The sequence below is a fragment of the Phalacrocorax aristotelis genome, chromosome 2 (genome assembly GCF_949628215.1).
Source record: "Phalacrocorax aristotelis chromosome 2, bGulAri2.1, whole genome shotgun sequence".
In the NCBI taxonomy this organism is placed as follows: domain Eukaryota; kingdom Metazoa; phylum Chordata; class Aves; order Suliformes; family Phalacrocoracidae; genus Phalacrocorax; species Phalacrocorax aristotelis.
In genome coordinates, this window is record NC_134277.1 from 51,621,906 (window position 1) to 51,647,662 (window position 25,757).

Genomic DNA, 25,757 nt, shown 5'->3' on the forward strand with positions numbered 1-25,757 from the left:
AGTAAATGCAAATACATCCTTTCCTATCAGCCAGCAATTTTGGAAGGACCAAAATCACTGCTGGAGAGAAAAGCAGGCTAATGTGATGAACAGGAAAGGACCACGTGGGGCTCTGGGCCTTCCATGCAGGTTATCAGCCTGGTGGGATATTCACTCTTATTCTTTTGTTTCCCTTTTAATTGTCCAGCTTGGCCTTTACTTATTTCCCTGCAAGCTGCTCTGTGCCTGGATCATGCTCCTGTCCCTGCTGCGCTTCCCTGGTCCCGGCGGCGCGAGTGGTTAATATTAGCTGCACAGCTGATTGTCCTGGTTGGTGCCCTGTGACAGGTGCGGGACGGCCGCCGCACTGGAATCCCGCCCGGGTTGATGCCGGCACTGGCACTGGCCTTCCCATTATATCAGGAAGGGCCGTGTCCCGTCGCCGCGATGCCCCGGCCCCCCAGGCTGGCCCCAGCTGTCTGCGGGACGTGGAGCAAGGCGGCGGGCACCCAGAAAGGCTGCTGCGGAGAGGAGCAAACTGTGACTTCTCCGGAGCGGAAAGACGGGAGGCTCCTGGATGGGACTAATCCTGCTGTGTCGATGGGGTAAGGAGAAGGTCTTGGAAGAGCCCTGGGCTGGTGGTTTTGCGGCGCTGCCCTTAAAGGAGGGAACCACCAAAAAAATTATTAACAATCAAGTATCAGAACTGTGAATTTAGCAGATATGGGTTGTTTCCTCTTCTTTTGGCTGTGCTTTCTTTGCAGCACAGCACTTTGGGTTGGCATTAATTTTAATTGGTATTCTCTAATTTTAGAATGCTCCTGTGCAAAGTTACTTTCAATTCCTGTGGTGATTAGATGGTGATGACGTGTTTTAAGAATAAACATGGGAGAGATATAGAAAAAGAAATCAAATGTGCTGACTGCACTTGTGGGGAAGGGAGAAGTGCTATTGCTCTGCTCTAAAAGTATCTGATCTGTCTGCTTAGGGCTAATATCTCAAGGTCTCCCATCTCATTTCTTTTTGCCCTTTTTTAAAAAAAAAACAAAACCCATAATAGCTTCTTTTGGTAATAACAACAAAATGCCTAGGTGGTGTTTACTTAGCACAGAGGCTGGAGACAGGAAGGGGGAGCCGAAAGGCTTGTAATGCTTCACAGGATCATTTCTAGCGTCCTGTTCCCTTTATGTGACCCCTCTCTGTTGACTGTGAGGAGAGGCAGGGCCGTCAGGCAGATCAGAAGAGATCCGTGTGCCGCAGTGTGACTTCTGCTGAACAACATGTGCGTGTGGGTGCCTACATGCATGCTCACGGACAGAGCAAGGCAGGTTTGCTTAGGGAGTCAAGCAGGCTCTGTCTGCAGTGTGAGAGTCTGCTGTGTCCTGGAAGCCAGATACTGCTGCTGCTTTTAAAATTAAGGAGAAAAAAAAAAAAAGCAAAAATAGAAAGAGGGACTCGTGTCTGGAATTCAGTGATTTCTGCTCTGAATTGGAGCACTACCAAGGGTAGAATGACAGCCCCAGCAGCGCTCCTGGAGAGTTAGATTGATGCAGGAGACACTAAAAATGAGTGGGAATCTATCCCTTGACTTTAGTAGGCTTTGGATCAGCGCTGTCCTCACTGTTTCCATCTACAGGTAGTGGTGAAACAATTTTCTGGAAGTTGTGGGATAAATTAGTGCGATCTGGGTCAAATAAATACAATATGGAGCTGAAAAGGAAGCTCCAACTTCACAAGTGTCAAGTGCAGTCCAGGTCTAAATTTCTCTCCAGGAGAGGTTTTTGGCTGAGTCCATTAAAATTTGAACATGGTCTTGACAAGAAAGAGAGAAACTGCCTTTTATCAGTGTTACTTGTGACTATTGCGTGTGGGGTCTTGCCTCAGTGTGCACCGCAGGCTGTTTGCCACAGGAACCATAACATCTTGAGGGACTACGAGATCCTTCCCAGGCCAGTACCTCTGACTGAGGACACTGTGCTACTGTAACACTATTACTGTCCTGCTGCTCACGACCTCTCCACTGCCAAGCACCATGCTAGAGAATTGACGTGGTCATTTGGCAGTCAGGACACTATGTAAACTATGATAATCCCATACATCTCATAACATACTTCCAGCCAAACTGACTCATACTTCCAGCCAAACCTTTCCCCAGCTTCCTCTCTGCCTCCCGCCACCCACCCATCCCGGTTTCTGTTCCTCTTGATACATGAAGCAGAATTTGCTTCGCCTCAAACCAGTGTTTCAGCCATGCCTGAGCAGAAGCTCCCATGCAAGCGTGGGCCAGCGCCAAGGGCTGGTGTTTTGCTGAAGGGAGACATGCCAAGGCACAGGGAAAATACATCACCGGCTCCCTTTGAAAGTGCCTCTCTACGCAGCTCACAGAAAAGCCATTTGCAAATTTTGTGCCAGTTTTCAAATAAAAGATGAACGTGGATTTCACTGCCTCTAAGCTCGGCAGCTAAGGAGAGGTGCAGCAGTCTGCACCCCTGGAGATCCAGGTCTGTCACCTTACACAAAGGATCTTGTGTCCATGTAAGAAAGCACAAATGAGCATGTGGACCTCCAGCAGTGCTGGGGACACGCTAGACATTATAAGAAATTATCAGAGTTACAAAAGTTTGAAAAGAATAAAATGTTTCTCCTACTTTGCACACAAATCACTGATATTAGATGGAAGTAGAGGGCATATCCAAATAAGTTTTACAATTGACCTTTTATAATCAAGCAGGTCAATTGCCCTATCTCCACAATTCTCTCTTTTTTTTTTTTTTTTAATTAAAATTATGTCTCAGTTTCGTAAGAAAATGGCAATATGGGTTTATGGCCTCCTGTATTATATTATGTAGTACATCATACTCATAACTTACCCTGCCATCATTCTAGTAACTTCTTGTGCATTTAGCTTGTAATGTCACTGCAACGTATTATGAGAAAATCCAGTTACATTGCTAAGCAGTATAGAAATCCCCTCTGTTACTGTAAATACATTACCTGGTCAGAAGTGTTTAAATTTGGTGATAAAGAAATAGAATAATATACTCTACTGACATACTCATCTAGCTGGTGAGGAAGACAATCCTTTTTGCTTCGTCAGCTATTACAAACATCTGCCTTTTCCTATGCCCTAGTAGTATGTATACATATATGCTTTTGAGAATATTATTTCTATAACATCCAAAAGTATGGGCTAGTTACTCATAAAATTGACCCTCTTAGGATCCTGACACTTTACATTGGTGGTAAAGATGGTGATAACCAAGCATGCAAGCAAGGTATCCCTCGGTCCTATACTGACAATCCTGCACTTCTGTGAATTTGTAGAGGAACACTTCTTTCCCTTTCTGGCACAGAAAATCTGATGATGGCCTGTCCCCTCCTCACCAGGGTCTGGAGATAAAGAGCAAGGGAGAAAGGCTGTTTGGCAGAGTGACTGGGAAGGGAAGACTGGGACAAATTTTCTACCAGATGCTCCCCAGAACAAAGGCAGTTTCCAGACAAGTTTGTTTACAGCTACAGCTGTGTATTGTTTACAAATGCTCACCCCCTAAAAACCAAAAAAGGGAGGGGAAATTATTGGAAACACAGAAAAAGAATGCATGAACAATCTTACTGGAGGCATAGAGGTACTCAAGCGGGCTATGTGACCCATCCTTTGGGGAGGTGTGAGGAGGACATACCCACACAGAGCTGGGTCTGTTGCTGTCCAGGTGCCTCCAGTTCTTGCCTCACTTGTTACTGACAAAGCTCACTGGCAAACTAGGGTAAAATTAACATGTTCTCACTGCAGGCGATTACATTTAATTATCTTTGTCTTGAATCTGGATCTGTCTTAGATCTATCTGATGCTGGGTTTCCCTTGTTACTTTCCTGGCAAGTTCAGCCATTTCTCCCTTGCTGCTCTGATGGCAACTGCACCTTTGCTTGCACTTCCACCTCTTCCCTGCAGCAATTAAGAAAGGTTAGGTAAAAATCTATGTATCCCAGTCTTCAGGCTAAAGGTGTCCATACCTGTGTGTGGAGGGGAGGGCAGGAAGGCAACACAATTCTTAACAGCCAAGGAAACCACCACTCATTACTTCTTAAAGGAAGAAGGATGTGAGGTGTTCATGAAAGAGGCAGGTTGGCATTTTCTATATTAAGGGGATGTTGGTAGGGAAGGCTCATAAAGAAGGTGCCCTATTGAACCCTTAACATGTTGGCAGCTCCAGGCAAGCCAAGTGGTAATGGAAGAGCGATGGAATGGAAAACAGCAGCAGTCCAGACCCCCAGCATCTGAACTGGTGAATCCCCACACAATGCAAAGGCCCAGAGCAGGAGCAGGATAGGTGACTACGGTGATGGATGATGTTGAGACCTCAGAGAGAAATGATATAATGAATGGTTGGTCTGACACAGTAGGAAATGTTTGCGTAGAAGTGACAGGTAATAAATAAGCTCATGTTGCTATAGATCCTCCAGGCAGTGCTGGAGCAAAAATACTTTCTGATTTTCTTTCTCTGAGGGAAAAAGGTAGGGAGGCAGGGAGTCTTATTTGTAATAGCCAGTCATGAATAAAACTATGTTTGTTGCATATAGTCGGCGTAATCTAAGGCTGATCCAGACCCAAGTCCAGTACTGCTGCAGCTGTAGGTTCTCAGTTGTCATAGCTAAGGTTACAAAACAACTTCACTTGCGACTTGTCTAATGTCACTGTCTGGAAGTGAGGCCCCACCACTGTATTCATGGTTAAAATAATCTCTTTTCCTGCACTTGTTATCAGATCTGCTGCAAAGATGGGGACAATCAGAGAGTTTGCCCTCGGCATTGGTTTATTATATGCGATACGCGGTAATACACAGAGGGCCACAGACTCAACTTCCACCCTGGAGTTTCCGAGTGTTCCTGTTTATAATTTTCTATAATATTTTACCTCCCCTCTCCCCCCCATTTTTGTATTAATTTTCCTCTTTTGCTTATTTTTATTTGAATACCAGAAAACAGACCTCCATTGCTGCTGCTGCATTGGTCAACTAGGTAAGCTCTCCATGCTAGTTTTTGCTGAGTAGACAAATATTACCTGAATGCAGCATTACAAAATTAATAAAGACTTTGATTACAAAATCTATTAATTGATTTATGAATCTGTAAGGGATTGTTCAAGAAACAGGGTAGAATCTCTTTTTAGATAAATAAATAGAAAGAGTGGAGAGAATGCATTGGCTGTGTTTTTAACATTCTGAGGTAGCCTCAGAAGTCTTACCCACAGTCCACTGAAACCAGTAAAACCATGTCCCCCTCTTTTTGTGTTCCTTATAAACACCTAAGCAATGCATAAGTAATTTCATTCTAAAAAAAAAAAGTTAAATTTAAAACACATATCTGAGGGCTAGTGGGCAGCCAGGGAATGAGAGTACTAACATTGTCTGCCTAACCTCCAAAGCTTAAGGTCTTGTACAATGCATTTCAGAATATTTTCTGCAGGGCTTTTGTTGGTGGTTTTTTTACCCTCTGCAAGAATACCACTCAATGTAATAACAGCTGTCTCCACGTTTAAAGGACAACTACGCTGCAGAAAAAAATAAAACCCAAACAAGAAAAAAACCTAAAACCAAACCTCTTATACAATCGAGCTCTAGTTTCCAAAGATCACACTGCTAAATCTCTGAGTTTTTGTGGGCCATTGGTAATTAGGATGGATGGTGGTAGTGAATAAGGGAGAGCCCAGGAGAGGTTTTAATGCCCTCTCCCAGATGGGGTGCTCGTGTCTACAGCGGGACTACTAGGACTGTCCAAGAGATTTAGAGTTTATAAAATCAGCATTGAATTTAAATGGCATAGTAGGTGGGGTTTTGTACATTTGTGATTTTAGAAGCTTTGTCATTTCAATGCCTTCTTGTGCACCTGATTGCATATCTCCCATTTTCTCATCCATGATAAGGGTTTCTGGGACTTAGGACTTGGCAGGGAGGAAGAATTATTTTGGAATAGGCATGTAGTGACCTATGATTTGACTTACAATATTAGGCAATGGCCCAACAGTTGCTATATAGACCTACTGAGCACCAGCATTTAGAAAGTGAGGTCTGCAAAACAAAACAAAACATTTTTTCCTGAACATGTCCCATTACTATGGTAGCTCAATGTGACTGGATAGATTCTTGCTATTTCCTGTGCTTCTGCAGTATGCTAAGCCTAAGCTAACTGGATTTTAGGATTACTTGCTGTTCAGTACAGCATTGGCATCATAGGATTATAATGCAGGACTTTCTGACTACGGGAGTATGCAATATTGAATCCTGCAATATAGTTTCCATAGTATTGCACTATGCTTCCTCCTCATTAATCTGTTGTCCCCTAAACCCTGTATTTTTAATTACCAAATAATTGTTCTATTACAAATAACCCTAATAGGTCTAAATCTAGTTGGTAAGCAAGACTACCTAGTTTTACATAGGAAAAAAAAAAGGGGGTGGAGGAAATAATTATATATACCATATATTGTTTCCAACATAATATTTAACTTAATCCTAAGAATCTGAGAGATAGTTTCCCTAGAAGACAGCTAACTGATAGTAGTGGGGATACCTGGTTTGTTACTGTTCTTTTGTTTCTAGATTTTATATGCTTTACAGAGTGGTTGCGACCTCAGTTATCCCCACTTTACAGATGAGGGATCCAATTTCTTGAATATCAGAGAAAAAGTTAGATGGGAGCACCAGGTCTGCTGCCACCCATGCTATGTCCTCTTTGACTTCCTGCAGAAGATTTTTACAGCCACCCATAACACTGCTCCCCATTGCAGGCTCCAAACACTGCACACATATCTGGGGGTTGAATTTCAGCCCTACTGCTCTCCTTTTGCTGACAGCACAGTAATGAGCTGAAACAACACGCTGTTCCCAGGGTTGTGTGGACATTGCTAATGCCAATGAATAAGTAAAGCTTGTTTGTCGTGACAAGGTGATACTTGTTTATTACACCAGATCTTATGCTGTTAAACAAGAAAAACTCTACTGATTTTAATTTCACTTAGGAAAAAAAAATAGTGAGGAGGAAAAAAATCAATAATTTCAAACTGGGATCGTATGTTTATCAGGTTTCTGAGAGACACTGGAGGCTAAATACAAAGCCTCACAGAACAATTAAGTTTGAGGAACTTTGCCTTAAAATTAAAATCCTTTCCCTTTTCCCACTTCTAGACACCGGGGGCATAAGAGCGGTGTGAAGCCAATAAGCTGGGGAAGGGCAGGGACCTGACCTGGTTATTACCCTCTGAACTGTTTGTCGGGCCCTCAACAACACCCTGAAGCACCATTGGTTGTGCAAGAAGACAACATGTGGAGGGGCAAGACAAAGAGCGGTTGCTTTGGTTGGCACCAGCTATTCGTGGTGGTAGTGTTGGCAGGAGACAACACCAAGTTTCAGGTCCCAGCTTGCTGAGATGAGTGAACAGATGTGAAGAGCATCGTTGGCTTCAGCGTGGCCCAGGCAATAGAGTCCCGATGTCCTTTGATAAGCCAGACTGCCAAAAGGTGGGAATTATAGCTGAGATGATTTTTTAGAGCAGGGTGCAAGCTTGTACTAGAAGTTGATCAGGAAAACTCAGGCTCCCCCTGTGGAGGTTTGAGCTGTGTTTGGTTACAGGAGAGAGGGGGTCTTGGTGTGGACCCTCCTTCTCCTTTGCTAGCCCAAGGGATAAACGAGGGACCCAAGAAACTGCAGTATTTCAGCCGTGTACCGTTACAGACAGAAGTGAAATCCCAGGATCACATAGCATATTTGGATTATTAATATTTCTAGTACTATTTTTACTTTTGTAGCAGTATTTATATCAGGGGGTCCATATGCTTGACAATTTGCAGAAGAGATTGGTATGTCCATTTTATAGGATGGGCAAAAAGGGGTCTCCTGCTGGTCATCAAGGCAGCCTGCTTAAAGTCTTTCCCTGGCTCCTCCTCATAAAACCTTCTTCTGCGTTGCAAAGAGGCTTCAGTGAACATTACAGCTGAGATGGAGATGGCTTTAGGTGGCAGGTTATGGGACAAAATCTTCCAGCCACAGTTTTCATGGGCAACACTAGCCAGAGTAGACATCCTCATGTCTGGCCCCTGGAAAGGGAGGTAAATCAGTCTTAAATGAGCAATTTTATTGACAGACAACAGAGTCTGTGATGTGTGAAAGATCTGGTGCTTTTCACTGGGTGAAAACTGATCTGTGCCATAGTAGCCAGATGATTCATCACACAGGAAAAATCAGAAGTCAGAAAATGCCTTGTCACAAATGATCAAATACAGCACAGGGCTGATGCCCTTGGTGTCCTGGGTGTTCCCCTCCAGACCATTAACTAGGGTCAGAGGCATCTCTGCGCTCCTCAGATTCAGATCCATCAGCTCCACAATTCATCCCAATTTTTCTGTTTGTTACGTACAATGACAAGGTGGAAGTCTATGTGTTCATCTAGCCTGGGATCCTGAGGACAGCTGGGACTCTGGGAAAGATACAGGACATAAGTACAAAAACGTCCTCTCCATGTTACAACTCCTCGCCTTCAGGCATTGAGAGGTTTAGGAGGGGCTTCCTGAACGGTGTGCCATCCCAACCATCCCGTTGGTTAGACATGTCCCTCATGAATTTGCCTAGTCTCCTTTTAGGCTTATTTTATACTTTTTGGCCTCTGCAGCATCCTGTGGCTGTGAGTCACAACTTAATTACACCTTGTGCGAATAGGTTCAATGCTACACTGGAACCAGCAATTAGTACTTGCAGTGGTGATGCAAAGAGACATTTTCCGTGTGAAATGTACTTTTCATCAGTGCTACCCCATGAGGGGAGCTGCCTGTTGAAGCTTGCAGGAGAAAACGGCTTCGAGGGGGGAAGGGGCCAGTGCCAGCCATCACATAGCTGATGAGCAAGAGGAGATAGTTAGGTACTGTCAGCGTGGTGCTGCACACCTTGTGCTACCTGGCACTGGAACAATTAAAAAACACACATTGCTTGCTGAACCCCAACTGCTTATTTGGTTCACTGTGGCCATGGAAACACCTGACCTATTTACACCTTCAGCAGAGCGAGTGGTGCTTGGTGGAAGTGAGGTGGGAAAAGGGGAAATGCTTTGAATTTGGATTTTGGAGACTTTTAATTAAGGTGATGTATCTGAGCGAGTGTGTGCGAGTGCTTGTGAGGGAGAGTCAGAGCAACATGGCCCAAGCAGGCCAGGGGTTCCTGCCTCAGTGCAGCTGTAGCACCAGGTGCTCCTTGAGCAAACACAGTTTTCCTGGGGCCTGTTTTTTGCATACGTAAAATAACATTTACCTTCTCACCCACCATTTCCAAGGGTTTGCCCATGGCTTTCTCAGGTCTTATGAATTTTTTCTCCTGTCACTTTGACAGCACACTACTTCATGCTCTTTCTACAGCATTCATCCCTGAAAAGGGTCTTGTACATGGGAATCAGTTTGCTTTACCCAGAAAGGAACAGAGAGGAGTCTTATTCTGCACCTTACGACTCTCATCTGCTCCTTGCCCATCTCTCAGTATGGCTGGGAAGATGAGAATGAGCAACGTAAAGTCATTTGGCCACATCAAATGGAGCAGGAGATTTCACTGAATTGCAGCTGGGGCTTTTACTTAGGCTTGCAGATTCCTGTGACAGGATAACGCCATGCAAGTTGGTGGAGCATGGGCACAGCAGATGTCAGGCTGAGCTTCCAAATTCTGTTCTTCTGAGAGCACATATTAATAAAAATGGACAAATTAGGTTTTAGAAAAGCAGTTACCTGAAATGGAGCTGCTGGAGAGGGGAAGATATTAAAGTTGGTGTAAAGGAGAACTCTGCAGATACAAGATGATCACGGTGTGTATTAAGAATGAAAGGAACTCTAAGACTTTAACGATCTGTTGGGAAATCTTGAGGAAGAAAGGACATTCGCATTTGATATTAGTTAGAGGCAATCTTTAATATCTCCAAAGCATCTGATTAATAACCATAGCATCAGACCTCAGGAATGCAAATTTGGTAGCTCTTTAAGATGAAAGCTCCCCCTCCGCATGCTTTTTTAATTTTTTTTTTTATTGCATGTTTCAAAACCATTCATGTTCTGGCAGGTAACAGTTTTTTATCCTGAAAGTAAGGGTTGACTGAAGAACAAACTGTGCAAATTCTGTTCTCAAACACCAAAATTAGAAAGAAAATACCATCTGTCTCCTCTCCAGCCTGCTCTCCCTGGTCCCAGTAATGCCTTCTAGTGGAAAAACAGTCGTGAAGCTACTAACACGAGACACAGCAATGCACCATAACGCAATGGTTTGTGTGTGCGGAGGGACTGCTGCTTCTCCCCAGAGGAGGCAGGTGGAAACCCTGTTTCTGGCTGGGTGGGGAAGGTGTTCACGCTGCCCTGTGCTGCTGGGCCCCTGCCCGGGCTTGGTGGGTCTCCTCTTCCATGGCAAAGGCTTTCAGGTGGCATTCCTGAGAGCTTTCTCCTCACCCTGCTACAGCAATCAAATTGACAGAGCTTTGACAGCAGCTGTGACTCATTTCAGGAAGAAATCCACTTGAGTGCTCATTATCACTTCAGTATCATTTACATTTTTCCCAGTTGGGGTGAATATTTTGTCGTGACAGGGCACAGGCTGTTTCCTTTGCCCTGGGAAGCCTGTGCAAACAGACTTTCTACCTGGAAGCTGCTGCCAGAAGCTTTGCAGCTGGCTGTCTTTTGTTTCTGACTACTTTTTTTTCCCCTTCTTGTCCTTAATGGCTGTCTGGGTTTTGGAGACTAGTTACACAACGCTGTTTTTTTCCCTCTTCCAGCATTGCTGAGCAAATTTCAAGGCCATGAAGGAGGGGGAGGAGAGAGTGATGTGCTGAGCCACCTTTGCCCATCCACTTGTGACTGGGGTATAATAGGTACAGTTGATTTGAGACTGCCAAGAGTTTGCTGCCAAATTGAATTTTTCATAAACTGATTATTGCAAAGTGGTCTTGGCAGAGGGAAGTTTAACACCTTTCTAACAAGCTCAGCTCAGCCCAGCTAGTAAGAGGGATACTGTAATACTAATCCCCCTCTGGATCCTTGGCCAGGATTTTGGATTTACTGAGAAACTGTTTCCACCCCCATTCCCTCACCCATGAGTAAACCCACTTAAGCTTTTTTCCCTAGCTATTATTGGCTCAGGCATAGGAAGACTTCTTCTCTGTTGGTGTAAAGCAGCCTATTGATTTCAGTGTCCCGAGTTACTTTAGTACTGTGGGGGTGATTGTATGATTCAGACACAGTCAATAAAGTTGGCGGTAATCTGCCCTCAATAACTGAATCTTAGCATTTTCCTCCAAAGAGAGCTATGTAGCCAGGGAAAGGGGCTGGCTGGACTACTCAATTTATCTGAAAAATTTTGCCGTGTGTTTTCTGCTTGCAAAATAGTAATCCAAAAAGTTTTTGGTTATAAGGTGTTTACTCTTCATTTTGTGTCAGTGGGTTATAGAATAGGTAGGTAAATTTGGTTCCTCAAGATGCAATGTTGTCCTTGTTGCCTGATGACTGTCACCCTACAAGCAGAGTGAGACCACTTCTGAGGAAGCAGGATAACCTACTTATAGGTGAGTTCCTTTGCTCATTCAGAGACACGTGCCAAGTGGACAGACTCTCTAGAATATACTTAACTTGCACGAGCATTCAGGAAAGGAAAAACAGAAAGCAGATTGCACTTGAATCAAAGCTGCTCTTTGCAGTTAGCCCCAATCATGTGTAGAGCTCAAAAACCACACACCAAGAGTATTATTTTGGATAAACTACATCCCTTCAGTTTAGCTACTGGAGGCTGTGCCCACTCAGGTACAGTGGAGGACCTGGTTCACAGTGGTGCCTTGATGTGGACTCCAGCCAGATAGTACAGGGGGTGGGAAGGGATCCCACAGTGCAAACACATCTGCTTGGCAAACCTGACAGAACAGAAGCCAGGTGTAAGTGATGTTTTCAAAAAATAATTCATCATTTTAAACCCCCTGCCCCTCAGATCACCTTTCTAGCAGGCGCTCCTAGCTTTAAATAGTACCTTAGCAATAGCAATAGGGGGAGAGCGTGTCCTTATTTATTATTCTGTTTGCTTTGCCTTTCCTTAATATTTATACCATTAAAACATGGCAGGGCTTCACACGTGCTGGTGACAGAGATGCAACAGAAAGCCTACGCTGCTCCAAAGGGGAGACATTTATGGAAGCGCCAAGGAGCAGAACAAAGGCACAATGTGCCACTGGGTCCACCACCAGCAAGCAATTGTGAGGAATAATCCATACAGATACAGGACACATGTGGACAATGCGGTCACAATTCAAAACGATGCCATCTGTTTAGGAAAACTGAATGGTTTTAATCTGCCCCTGAAATGAAAAAAAGAAGTAGGAGTACTGGGGCTTTGGTTCTCTTTGGTGGTGCAAACAAGCAAGACATTTCTAAATGTCCGAGCAGACCCTCTTCCGCTCGGGAGGGGGCGGCCGTGCTGGTCCATGGAGCAGGCAGGGGAACTGTTCTCACGTTTACAAGAGTTATGAATTAATTAAGGCAATGTTGATATTTATAATTCAAATGTTTCCATTATAATTTTTTACAAAGATTGAACAACCTGAAAATTTTTGTGGACCAAAAATCTAGAAAAGCTAGGGTAAAAAAACCCAAACCTGCATGATGTCAAGTCAGGGGTTCTTTTTGTTTTCATTTTACTCCAGGAAAATCTCTTTTTTTGCTGTCCATTAGCATCCATTTTGAAATGAAAAGTCATTTTCATTTGAAAAATGAACCTTTGTAATTAAAAGTGAATTTCAGTGAGACATTTTAAATTATGTGGGATGTTCACTGAAAATGACCTAAAACCAATGCCAAATCTTCTCAAAAATGCTTCATCAAGTACTTTCAGCCAGCTCTTCTCAGCACATAGACATTATCTATAGCAGTAGGAGTTCCGGTGTTAAAACAGAAAGTGCATATCATGAAAAACTGTCGTTTCAGTCAGATAATTCATAAATATTAAGGATACTTGTTTGACATGATAAATGATATTGAAAATCATTATGTGGTAGAGGAGAGAAAAAATGGCAGCTGTGAATGTCCTATGGTTAAGTGGCCAAAGACTTTGTCGATAAAAATTTATGTATTCATTGTTTTAACACGAAAACTATATTTTGTTCTGGTTTTAACATTTCAGATCTTGAATAATATGCCAGTAATGTAGAGTTTTAAACAAACAAGAAAGCCAGAATAATTAACGACTCATGTTTTTCTGCCACTCCAGGGCCTAAAATATCAGCAAAGATGGGTAAATGTTGGTTTCCTCTTCTGGGGGATAGGCAATTACAAAAAAAAATCAAAAGCAAGCAATATAGGGTTTTTTTTTACAAAAACGTGGAAAAAAGTTAATTTTATTCTGGGAAAAAGTTTTGGATTTTTTTTTTCTGATTTTTCTCTTATAATCAGCTGAGGAGGAGAGGGAGAGAGAAGCTGCAGTTTCAAAGTTTGACAGTTTCATTAAAATTTTTATTAAAAACTCTTATTTTTTAAAGAAATATCTAAACTACTCCTTAACAGCAGTATATGAAGATGGCCCAGAATAACCAAGCCTTCTGTTGCTTCTTTGCAAAAACACTAGTATCTGCAGTGTAGCTTTGGAGAGATGGGTCTGTGCATCCGCCTCTTTGAATCGGGAGTCTGTTCCTTTTGGAGAGAGATGGGCGAGGAAGATTATGGCACGTTTCACTTCTTGTCATAGCTCCCTCCTAACCCTTCTGTGCATATATATATATATCTGTAAAATATATAAATATAAAGTGCATTTTGAATTGGCCCCCAGAAGGAGGGTGACTTTTAAGATGCAGATGTCAGGATCTGCTCTGCCTGGTACCCACATGCCATGCAGTTCTCACATGGAAGGAGAACATCAAAGACTAAGACGCTCTTTGTCTTCATCTGCTAACCTCTTCACAATGAGTGCACTGCCGGAGCAGAGGAAAATGGATTTGTGAAAGGGAGTGTGACTGCAGTGGTTTCCATAACCTCTTTTTCATCTTCACAGCTCTCTCCCAGACTTCTCCCTGTCCCCTCACCATCCCCAGCAGGACTGGGGACATGGTGCCTGTCCAGAGTCACCCAGGTACAGGTCAGGTGAATTAGGGACTGTAACATTTTGGGTTTTCCCCCTCTGCCTCCACTGGGTCTGGGAGAGATGAAAGAGAGGGATTTATTTCAGAGGAAAAAAGCTGAAGTGTTGTTTTCATTCTGAACTGGGAACAAAAATGCTCTTGACTTTCTCAAGGCACAGAATTCTAAAAATTCACTTAACGTCCTATTTTACTGGCTTTTCAGTTCTGAATTTATTTTCTGTATTCTCCTCTGGTATGTCAATAGCACACAGAGCTGGTTTTCATCTTTCATTTGGTCTTTTTTGCAATAGCTGAAATACTTATTTTAATCGATTCTTTTTTTAAACCTTAAGAGCAGCTGTTACTTGGTGTTGACTAGCACATCTTAACATTGCTTATAGATCAGAGTTTTTTTACATTATAGCTGAAATCTTTTTTTATAGCTTAATCTTTTCTATAGGTATCTATTTAGATACCATTCATTTGGTTTTATAAAAAAAAAAGTGAAGCATGCTCCCTATTTTAATTTGCGTGGCATTATTCTGTTAGACCATATAATCCAGGATCAAACAATTCTTTAGACACACGCCTTGCCTAGTTTCATTCAAAGCATTCCTCTGCTTGGAGACATCATGCAGACCCCTTGGGCAATTTGTTTCCAGTTGAGAGATATTAATGTTTCTGTGTGATAAAGTGTTGTTGTTTTCTTCAGTTTCATCTTTCTGTGGCATTAAGTTTTTGTAAACTCAACAAGTGTTGATGAACGACGAGGCGCTTGGAGAGCCAAACAGCAAACCCGCATTAGTGAAAATGGAGTGACATGCTGTAGAGACAACACTCATCTTTTGATCCATTAATATATACTTTGTGTGTACGTATAGGTTGCTGTACAGTGCAGTCTCACTTACTGGCTGGATATAGGACAAATGTAGTGGCTGTGTCATTTCTGACCTGTGCCTATGGAAAATGAGCTTTTAAAGCCATGATCTTTTATATATACTGCCAGTTTGCTGCCAGAGGATGTTGCTTATATGTATGGTATCATCACCTGGTAAACAAATCGGTTTTGCAGTTTGGCCAGCATCATTAGTAATTAGACCCTGGCTGTTTAGGCACCTGGAACAAGCAGTGGGAATTTAAATTCTTCTGATAAAAGGATTTATTTATAATGAGTCTCGCCACATAATGAGTTCCAACCGGGGGAGACTGACCATTAGCAGATGACTCACAGCATTACCGTAAAGATCAGAGTCACATATTAAATTTTATAAGGCTTACATACACTCAGTGAGAGCACAGATTCTAGAAACAAATCTTTTGGCTCCAGTTTTTCCACCGTGTTAAATTTGATACAGTCTTCCTATGCCTGAGAGTAAACAGGCAGGACACAGCAGACTACTTATTTTATTTCATTTTTTTTTATTGCTCTTCCTCTCTACAGTTTCAAGAGGAGAAGAAGCTGAGTTTTTAATATTGCGAGAATGCTCAGCCCTTTTCAGCTGGGAGATGTCAGAGGCAGCTGCAGACCTAAATGAAAGGAGCTCATCTCTGAAAATTTGCTATGCTGTAATAAATGCAGAGCTTTGCTGGTGAGCTGCTGATGGCCCTTTAATGTCTTTATACTTCAGCAGTACTCAGAGGCACTGCGGTTCCTCCCCCTCCCTCCCCAGCAGCTCCCTTCCACCTCCCTGCCCACCCAGGCTCAGGATTTCATCATGTGAAGGTGAGAGTTCACCGTAACATTCAAGGACTACGCTGAATTTGAAGACAAGGGCCGTGCCTGGTTTTATCACCCAGCCAGCAGCTTCCCTTCAGCTCAGATTGATGTTCTCCTTTACTGGCATATTTGCTTTAAACATTTGGCTTCGTGAGTCACATTCGTATACTGCGTGTTGTTGGTATGCAACGCAGGGGTTGTTATCTATTTATTTCATTTAAGTAGCGTATGCTATGCAAGGACAAATACGTTTTCTCAGTATCCTTGTGACGTATTTTCCCCAATTAGAGGTACACAGCACGTTAGCATGAAAACCAAGAGCTACCTTCCAGTCTCCAGGCCTCTGTTCTTTTTGTGTTGATCTGTGAGCACCGGCATCTGCCGGTCTGGAGACTGGCAAAACACTAAGAGCATGACAGATTCCCAGAAAATGCATTTACAGCTGGGGAGGCGAGGATAGCGTATGCAGAGCTCAGTAAAAGGATCTCAGAGTTTGAAGGAGGCTCTGGGAAACCGTCTGGATGTAGTGTAACTCTCAGTGTAGAAACCAGAAATCTTAGAAAACCTTTTCTCTGTGGAGTTTGAGAGACGTTGAGTCTAGGCATGTTGTACTTCATCATGGGATACATGAGGCGTAGTACTCACGTACTACTGGTGGGACTGGTGGGTGGGACCCCAAGAAAAGGGGGGAGCGTGACTGATGGACAAACCAAATGCTGCCTGGAGAAGCTTTGTGTAACATGGAAGAGCTTGGGCTCCCAGGCACTTGCATTGGCCAAGAGAATCACTTTGAGGCAAATGGGCATATGCAGACAGATGATAAAACCACAGGATAGTTTGGATTATTTGGAGATTATCACAGCTGAAAGGCAAGAATACTGTTCACTGCTGGATAGCAATGGGACTAAACACAACATAAAACCCACAATCTCTGACAGAGGAGGGAAGAAAGCAACGCTGGGATCCTTCTCAGCCTAACAGACCACAGGGACATTTCTAGGCATTGATGAAAATACAGTTAGAAAAAGAGCCGTATGTGGTTTATGAGACTGTAACAAATGTGGCACTTGGAGCCCTGTGGGAGGCCCTGAAGCTGGCAGGCCTGCGGTCATGAGCTGTCACCGTACTCACTAAAGCTCAGTGGTTAAATGCAACAGTCCCAGTTGCAGTGGAATACTGGTCATTTGGAAAAGACGTGGTTTCAGGGACAGCAAAGGATATGGTACCAAAAGCAACTGTAGATTTATAGCAGTCTCCATCAGTTGATCTGACTTGAGAGGGCATGAGTTAGAACGTGCCATGCATGGTGAGGAGTCCCACATGAAGCCCTGCAGGCTACAGTAAAAAGGAAGCACCAACCCATTTCCCTAGGACAAGTAATGCTCTGGTAACATCTGACCCTGCAAGTCAGCCCATGCCTGCATGTGAGACCAAGCAACAACCGCTGAAGGAAGAGGTAGTCTCTGAAGTCTAGAGGAAAGGACATAAGTGGTGGCAAGACTGCCTATATCCCCATGGTCAGCAGGTGTAAGGCAGTTGCAACCTCATGGAAAAAGTTCTCCTGGTGAAAAGCTCATTTTGTTTTATAAGCTCAGAGTCCTCACCTGAGCTTACCCAGCACTCAGCTGGCAGGTGTAGTGCTATAAAGAGAAGAGTTGGCAACCATCATTATAGTGAAACTTCAGTTTTTCCATAGCTTGGAATATTGCAGTAAAATACCACCAAAGAGTGAGCTGCGGTGACTGATGTGATAGGTATCAATACTGGGAAATAATTTTTCTGTCTTAAATTTCCCTCACATTTTTTATTTCAGATGCTGTTTTTACATTAGTTTGATTTTTTTTTCAGACATAAGTAGGCCCTTATATAAGACTTCAGCTGTCCACTTTTCTGTGAAGTTGCTCAATTTTTATTCTATTGTAGGAAACCTGGTTGTAGCTAGGATGTGCCAAGAAAATAAAATGGTCCTTTTGCTCCTTTTTCCCAGCATGCTACCTAGCTGTCCCAAAATCTCATTGCTCTCTAATACTGAAGACTTCAAGGCAGAGAGAGATAAATAGACTAAAAGTACCTTTATATGGGGCAGTTTGCCATTTGGCAGAAGCCTCAGTCTGAGTCAGTGTTTAATTGTGTTTGCTGATCATAGCTCTGGCCTGGTTATTTTAAAATAGATGTTATCTATTAAAAAAAAAAGGAAGGGGGTGGGGAACTGGAAAATTCATGCTATAAGGTGCCTGAATGGTTTTTAAATTTTATTTTTCCTTTTAAAATAAAGAGCCCAGGAAATTGAAGACATCCACACTATGTTAAATGCAAGTAGAGACTTTGGAGTGCCAGCTTACCAAATATGTGCAAAATCCAGATGTGATTCATCCCTGAAGATGCAGCTGGGATGAATTTATTCCAAGTTCTATACAGAAACCTTTAATTCCCTGGTTTGACAAAGACCGGCAAACAGCCAGGTTGTATGAGATGTGCCAAGCATTGTAGGCTGTGGTTACTTTTTGCCTAAAGTGCTCTCAGTGACCTCATTATTGTCAAGTATTTTCTATGGTATTGTATGCATGAGTAGCCAACATAGTTCGTTCAGCCTAAAATATCATAGCCATTAGCTAACAGTGACATGTTTGGGTTTGGGGTTGGTTTTTTTTTCCTGTTTGCTTTGGGGGTTTTTTTGTACTGCTTTAGCCTGTGATCCTGCAATGTGAAATTTCCCTGCTAACCATGTTGTAAGAACAGGGTATATGTCTGTAAATTGCAAGCTGAGCTACAGAAAAAAGAAATCTTTCTGGGTTCTCTGTCTCTGTATATCTTATTCAGGGAGAAATGTGGCATTACTCAACCTGGATGGAAAGCAGCCTGCAAGTGAAGAACCACAGTGGAGTTTAGGAGAAGAGGCAGGCTTAGAGGCTGATGCTCCCACCTCCATGCTGCCTGGAGAGCTGGCACAACTCTCCTGAAAGTTTGGCAGGCAAAGTGTGTCTCCCAGCAGCCTGAAGTTTCTTACTGGAGTGGTTCATCTACTCCCCTATCGGGGGTTCCCATGCAGGTGTATCACATTTGAGCAGAACAAGAATCCAGCTCTTTGCGGCTAAACTGTTTCCAGGTGCAGGTGGCGAACTCTGCGTTTGGCTCCTCATGCTCCACCTTCCCCAGAGCAGCCTGCAGCAGCTGTGGCAACGCTGCCAAAAAAATAACAACAACAGTCAAAGAAAAAAGAACCCTGTCCATTTTCTGTAGCTCGTTTTCTTTTAGAATTAATGACAGCTGTAAAAAAAAAAAAAATGCCCACAAAAAACCCACCCCGACCACCATTGGGAATTTGGCGTGGAGTTTGGCATGGTTGTGGGCAAGGAGGGAGGCAGAACATCAAGCCCTGTATCATGTGCATGGGTTTGATAGGACAGCTTTTCCCTGTGAGAGAGATTTCTGGCTTTGTTTTCTTATTTTCAAACTTAGTCTCCAAAGGAAGTATGAGAAATAGAATAGATCACATACCCAGGTGGAGTGTCACTGGTTTAGGTCTTTCATCCTTAAATTGACAAGAACGTTGTGAGTTTCATAAAACCTGAAGGATACATCTGTGTTCCTCCAGCAGCACAATAATAAAATCAGCAAAGGCTGATGCTACCGCGTGGATACATCGCTCACAATAAACGTTTGAAAGGCATTACATCTCCACAGTAAATGAGGTTGTCAAAGAAGGCCACTTTCAACAAATCATACTAAATTATGGCATGTGAAAAGTATTGCAGATTAGCTGCTCTTAGTTCATTCAGCGCTTAATGGCTGGTCTTGAATGGCAGGCAAGAAGAGGGAAGCTGGTGGTATTCAGCAATGTATTAGCTATGTAAATACAGGGGAGACGTTGTGAACCCGATTCTTCTGCTGCCTGCCCTGAACCTTTGAAATGTAAGGGAGCTTCAGCGCGTCTCCAAGGAGGTTGGCACCAAGTGCTGGAGCCACTCACGGTGGCTGCGGCACATTGTGCTACTGATTGCGCTCCCTCTTTGTGGAGACATGTTGAGCATTTTCCTTTTCCCTGATCTCATTGAAGCCATTCAGGCTGAAAATGTGTTTTGCTCTTTGTGTATCAGTGTGACAACCAGCATAAAGTCTCGTCACTCTCGACATTAGCAGCTGACTAGCAGCCATCCACCCGTCCACGCTGCCTTCCTCCGCCCCCTCCCCGCTCTGCCACCAGCCCTCCTTGCAGCCTTGGTCAAATCAGCTCCCTCTGCTTTCAGCATGTACCAAAGGGTGCTACCAATGCTTGTTCCATTTGCATATGGATTGCATGGATGAAAACCTCAATAGAAAGGAATTATTAGTATTTATAGTGCCTCTGGCAAACTCTGCCTTTTTTAAAGGAAGTGCCAATAATTAGTTATGGTGTTTTAATTAGAGAAAGCAATCTGTAATTAACAAAGGGATGCTGTATTTTATATCTGATTTTTATTATTTTTATGAATCAGCAGTACTTCACAGATATATTTTCAGTTACTTGTAATGCTCTTTTGCATATTTTTTCCACTTTAAGGTGGAATAATTGAGCGAAATACTTTTATCACGTTTTAAGACACAGTCAACCTGACTGTGAGACTCTGCTCATGTCATATTGGTTGGTGGTTGTGGCAGTGCTGTACAAGTTACTTTGGATGTTCTTGAGAGGAAGTAGATTTCAGTTCTTGCTCTTTAAGGTTCAGTGCTTTGCTTCTTCTATGGTGTAAGTCACCTGCTGAACTTAAAGCATGTAGGCTATATGGAAACTTAGGTTACTATGCAATTTCTTCTCATGTAAGTGGTGATTTCTATAAATTGAGTGTTTAGATGCTCTTGTGCAATAATTAGTCTGATCAAAATGTCTCATGTGTAATTGATCACAGAAAAATATTATTCCATTATTCTTTTTATTTCTTTTCTGATAAAAAACAAATCACCTAAAATTCAGTTTTGTAACACCGTTGAACTCAGATATTCTTCACAATGGCAACTGTATATCCCAAATGACTGGTTTAAATGTGAAATATATTTTGTTCTGGTAACTGGTTGTCCTTCATGTGGTTTTATATTAGGCTGGATAGCTGAAATTGGTATTAAAACCTGGTAAGGACCCAGTGATGGTACCTCAGCGACTTTCAAAGAGCCTGTATTTTTCTGTATTCTGCTTTGGAGACATATGTATTCAATTGCTAGTGTCTAGCTCAGAATGACCATGGACATTAATTTCCTACAAGAAGTGCGTGACCATTCATCTGTTGTGTGTACTTTAGAGACAGCAGGAGACACAGTCTTGAGGATCGTATGGTCCTTAAATAGGTTGCTTTGCTGCAAAAGCTAGCAGAAAAAATTCCTGAACCGCTTCACACTGTTGGCATTAGCAGTTAACACCCTTCTTGTATGTGACAGGGCATGTGAAAGAGGTGTATGGCCACCTAAGCTCACTGTGAAAAGCAGAGTAAAATAGTTCAGAGCTGTCAATACTACAAGATTTATTTTCATTCCTTGTTGTTATGTCCTGCATGCACCGTGCTACCTCTAAGCTGATAGCCCCGGGATTTTAATTTTCAGGCTAAGTCCCTTGACACGTTTGCAGTCCTCACAGCTTTGTTGGTAGAGCTGTTCCTGCAAAGTGTAGCCTGACGGCGAGGTTGTAGCTGTAGATTTAGCCTGAATGTTAATGGGATATGGAATTGATAGAGATGGGAAGGGGGAGGAAGATATTTTCTTTCCAACCAGAGATGCCTCTAGCCAGGTGAAATTGGTGTGATCCCACTAGTCTCCTGCTTAAAAGGCTCCTGCTGGGGCTGGCAGAAATGGTGATGCATCTTCTGCCTCAGAGCAAGAGGCACACGTACACACACTGTGTATCCACCCAGGCTTTGCAGTGGGGGGCAAAAAGCCTTTCGCTTTTTCCTCCTGTCTCTCCCTCCTCTTCTGTCTTTCCTCCCTCACACAACTCGACATACGAAAAATTTCCTTACTGAAAGAGTGGTCGGGCATTGGAACAGGCTGCTCAGAGAGGTGATGGAGAGGTCAACATATTACTATTTTGCATCAGCCTTAATTTCCTTATTTATCCTTAAAGATATCTTTTGAAAGAGTAGCCAGGATTTAGGATGCCTACATCAACTATAAGCTAAACCTTCTTAGATATCCTAGTCACCTTCCCACCTACCTCCCCTCCTACCTAGTGATTCAAAATAAGAGAGACCTTCCTTGAAAGGTTAGACTAGATGATCCCTGAGGTCCCTTCCAACCTGTGATTCTGTGATTCCTTGAGGGTAGTGCTTACCTGTGCTTAATTAGAGATTTAACTTCAGCCTTAAGTGCTTTCCCATATAGGAATCATCAAGTGAATCACAGCCTCGTGAAAATCCCTGCCAGGGACGCATTAGTTCTGTGGCTTCCAGATGGTTAACCATGCCCTTGTTTTGAGCTTCACTGAAGAGTGCGTGAAAAGACTCACAGCTAGAAATACTAGCGCTTGCATTTATTTATTTTATTTATTTTGGCTATATTCCTGTACACACCGGTTCATGATTCTCTCAAAACAAGAGTTAGTGAATATTGGTGTTTACTAAAAAGGAAATGCTTTATTGAGTCAATGTGTGTATAAGCTAGTTTATATTTCTAAGGTAGTGGAGAGAAGGTCCTGGAGGTCCCTCTTACTTATAGTGGCTGAAGGGAAGAATGGAAAGGTAGAGAGAAGAGAGCAACAGATAGGGGAAAAAAGAATGTAAGAAAGAATTAAGAAGCTAATAACTGTGAAAGCTCACTGCCCGGGCTATGCCTCTTGCTGCGTTTGAATGATTTTTCTTTGTAGACAGCTTTGCATGGCAGTATTTTTAGAATCTCTTTAATAATTGAGCTGTAGCAATTGTGCTCAGCAGTTGGAACAGGCAGGGAAAATAGCATCTCAAAGAAACCGTGCACCAGGGTAATAATTTAAATCAAACCGCATTATACTGTGCTCCCCTCTCACCCCCTCCCCTGGAAAGGTGGAATGCTGCAGAACGCTGAACACAGGGGGGAAATGAAAATTGGGCAACTTTACAGCACGTAATAAAATTCCTCAAGAAAGGTTATGTTTTAGAGGTGGAACACAGGAAGAGGAGGTCTGGTCAGCTGTTAACGAATTACTGTTACTAGGTGGTTTACGAGGAGAGCGCCTCAACTTCCCACCACTAGCAGTGAATTAGGAGAGAGCAGCCTGCCTCCACCTTGCAATGAGAGAAATAGTCACAGAGGAAAAACATTTGTCAAACCACACCGAAGCAAGGACAGAGCAGCAGTCCAGTGACATGAAGGAAGCTCTGGAGGTACTGTCTCTGTTCGATGAGTTTGGCTGTTGCCTGGCGGCACAACCAAGTCCATGGCAGTCACCGGCACAAAGCTGAGTGCCCGCTCTGCTCCTACCAACTGCACCGTACGGGCATGTTTGCCCATACAGATTGCAGTGTGTTGTCCCTAACATCTCTCTTTACCAGCAGCAAACTTGGGGCTCTCACAGGGAAATGACCAAAGTGTGGACAGTAAATCCAGGATAAATGAATCACTGTCTAACGTCTCTTGAAAATACAGGGACAACAGCTGCTACGGCAATGTGTAGATTAACACCACACTATTTTGATATTTAGTGAACTCTATGCAGCCAAACACTTAACAGCATTTGAAAAGGCTAGCATTTGTTGATATTTTCAAATCTTAGTGTTATTGGCATACCATAATACTGTTATTTCAAACAGGTCCCTTCCAACCTGTGATTCTGTGATTCTGTGAAACACGATTTGATAATATTTTTTTTTCATTACGTTGTGATAATATTTTTATTACTGATATGGCCGAGCCTGATGGCACGGTTAAGTCCTCTTTAAGGATTTCAGGCATTTACTTTGCAGTTCCAAGTTGTTTGTCGTGTCTTATATTAATGTGCTTCGTTACTACACAGACACAAAATAATTTGAAACAGAAAAAGAATACAAAGTATTATGATTAGCACTAAGTAGTGGCTGGCTTTAAAGATATTAAAATAGGAAAGTTTCAGTTATTGTCTCACAATGTAATATTACAACACAGAAACGATTTTTGAAGAAAACTATGGGAACTTGTAACAAAATCAGAATTTCAAAAATGAAAATTTTACAAGCTCCTATTCTCGAGAATTTTCTTTTAACATGAAAGTCTTTCTCTTAAGCAGACTGAAATTAAGATATTGAGATTTTTTTATCAGCCAAAGAGTCTGAGTGTTGGTCTGGTCTGCTCAGGATGCCTGAAACCTGGGTATAATCCTGAAAATGCACAGTAGTCCACTGGATTTTGGGACAGGACCTTTATAGATGATGACTGTAAAGAAGCTGTTCTTGTCTCTCAGGAAGTTTGATTTTCCTGTCAGCACATGGAAGATTGCCCTCAGCATTCCTTTATTCAAATTTTTTACAGTTACTGGAATTTATTCTTTTAATATTTGAATGCAGATTCTTCTCTCATAACACCTTCTCCTTCCACTTCTTTTTTGTATAAAATAATAATATTGACATTGTGATATGAGAAATAACTCTATGATAAGAAGCTGATGCTGAAGTTAATGGTTTCCCTTCAGGTTTCAGCAATTTAGTGTCAGAGTGAAAAGGCTCTTTTTCAGAAACAGTTATAATAGCCTAAGTCATAAAGGTCCACGAAAAGTATTAGAAGTATAATTATATGGCGTTAGCCTTCTCCTCTGTTCTGCCTTAATTTGGAAAGGAGTCCCTTCTTTGAAATTCAAGGAAAATATTAAAATGAATTAACTACTATGCTTTGTATTTGTTAGCTGGCTTTTATTTTCTTTCTTAAAATACTATGCACATTTTGCTTTGCTTGTAATAAGACTGATGTTTAAAGATACTCAGTTGCAACTAAATTTTAAGCTCCCATTTTTTTACCAAATTGGAGCTGTTGTATCCTAGTTCATGAATTCTATGTTGACCTGGTTGCAAGAATATTTAGTTTAATTTGGGAGCGATCAAGAAAAACTAAAAGGAAGGAAGAATATGTCTCAGAATAAGGTGCTCCTCAGTAAACATGTAGGTAGCATCCGAATTGTTAGTGCTGAAGTGTCTGTTGCCTGTCTGCAGGCAAACTAATTTGAAAATTAAAAACAAGAATGTCACATTCATAGACAATAAAGTAATCCTCGCAGGATTGTGGAAGGGGTTGTGTCAAAAACTGGTAGTTTGGAGACTAGGCTGAGACTGTGATCAATGGATCCAACTAGCATGGGCTTGCCTGGGCTACCACAAGGTGGGAGGAGGTACTGAAGTAAGACCAATGTGTACTTGAAGACAGATGGCATATTTTTTCAGATATCTGTAACTGTCTGGTTGCTTTGAGACTGCGATGTGACTGAAGGGCTCCTTGGTAAGCCTGTGATCCATAATTTTCTGACATGTCATCGTGGGAAGATTAGCCTGAGAAACCCAAAGTCCTGCGCCCTGGCAGTTTCTGGAGACTGGATGTGAGCAAGATGAGGTGCAGAAAACATCTAAGATATGTCTGCTGCTGTCTAGAGGATCCACACAGAGAAAGCGTGTGAGGGGTGTAGGCTGTATTTGACAGATGTCCAAGAGGTTGAGACCCGTGCTTGGTGACAGCAGACATGGTGGAACAGCACAGGGGAAAAGCAGAAGTGCACGGGGCTATACTCTCATCTCCTTCCCAAGAAGAGATAGGGGTTGACAACCCACCCTTGCAAAATATGAACTGATTTCTGTTTGGATTTTTTTTTTGTTTTTAATTTAAAAGTACTCTATGATTTCCAACAGCACCTGTGCTAACTCAGAAACAGAAAGTCTAAGCCTAAAGTGTTCAGTATTGCAGCAAATTAGTTTCTGTTAAACACAGGAAGTTCCACATAGATACAAACAAGTTCCGCTTAAGTACAAACACAGGAAGTTCCACTTAAATTTGAGAAAA

The 25,757-nt window shown here is 42.5% G+C and overlaps 1 protein-coding gene across 4 annotated transcripts in view; it reads left to right on the forward strand.

Moving 5' to 3' along the window:
• Positions 1 to 259: 259 nt before the first annotated feature.
• ARPP21 (cAMP regulated phosphoprotein 21) overlaps positions 260 to 25,757 on the forward strand; it is a 203,048-nt gene continuing 177,550 nt past the window's right edge. For 2 of the 4 annotated variants that reach the window (XM_075083544.1, XM_075083553.1), the window contains exon 1: positions 457 to 584. The gene's annotated coding sequence lies outside the window, so the exon portion shown is untranslated. Of the gene's footprint in view, positions 585 to 25,757 lie in introns of all 4 variants that reach the window. The other 2 variants (XM_075083549.1, XM_075083542.1) reach the window with 2 other exon arrangements.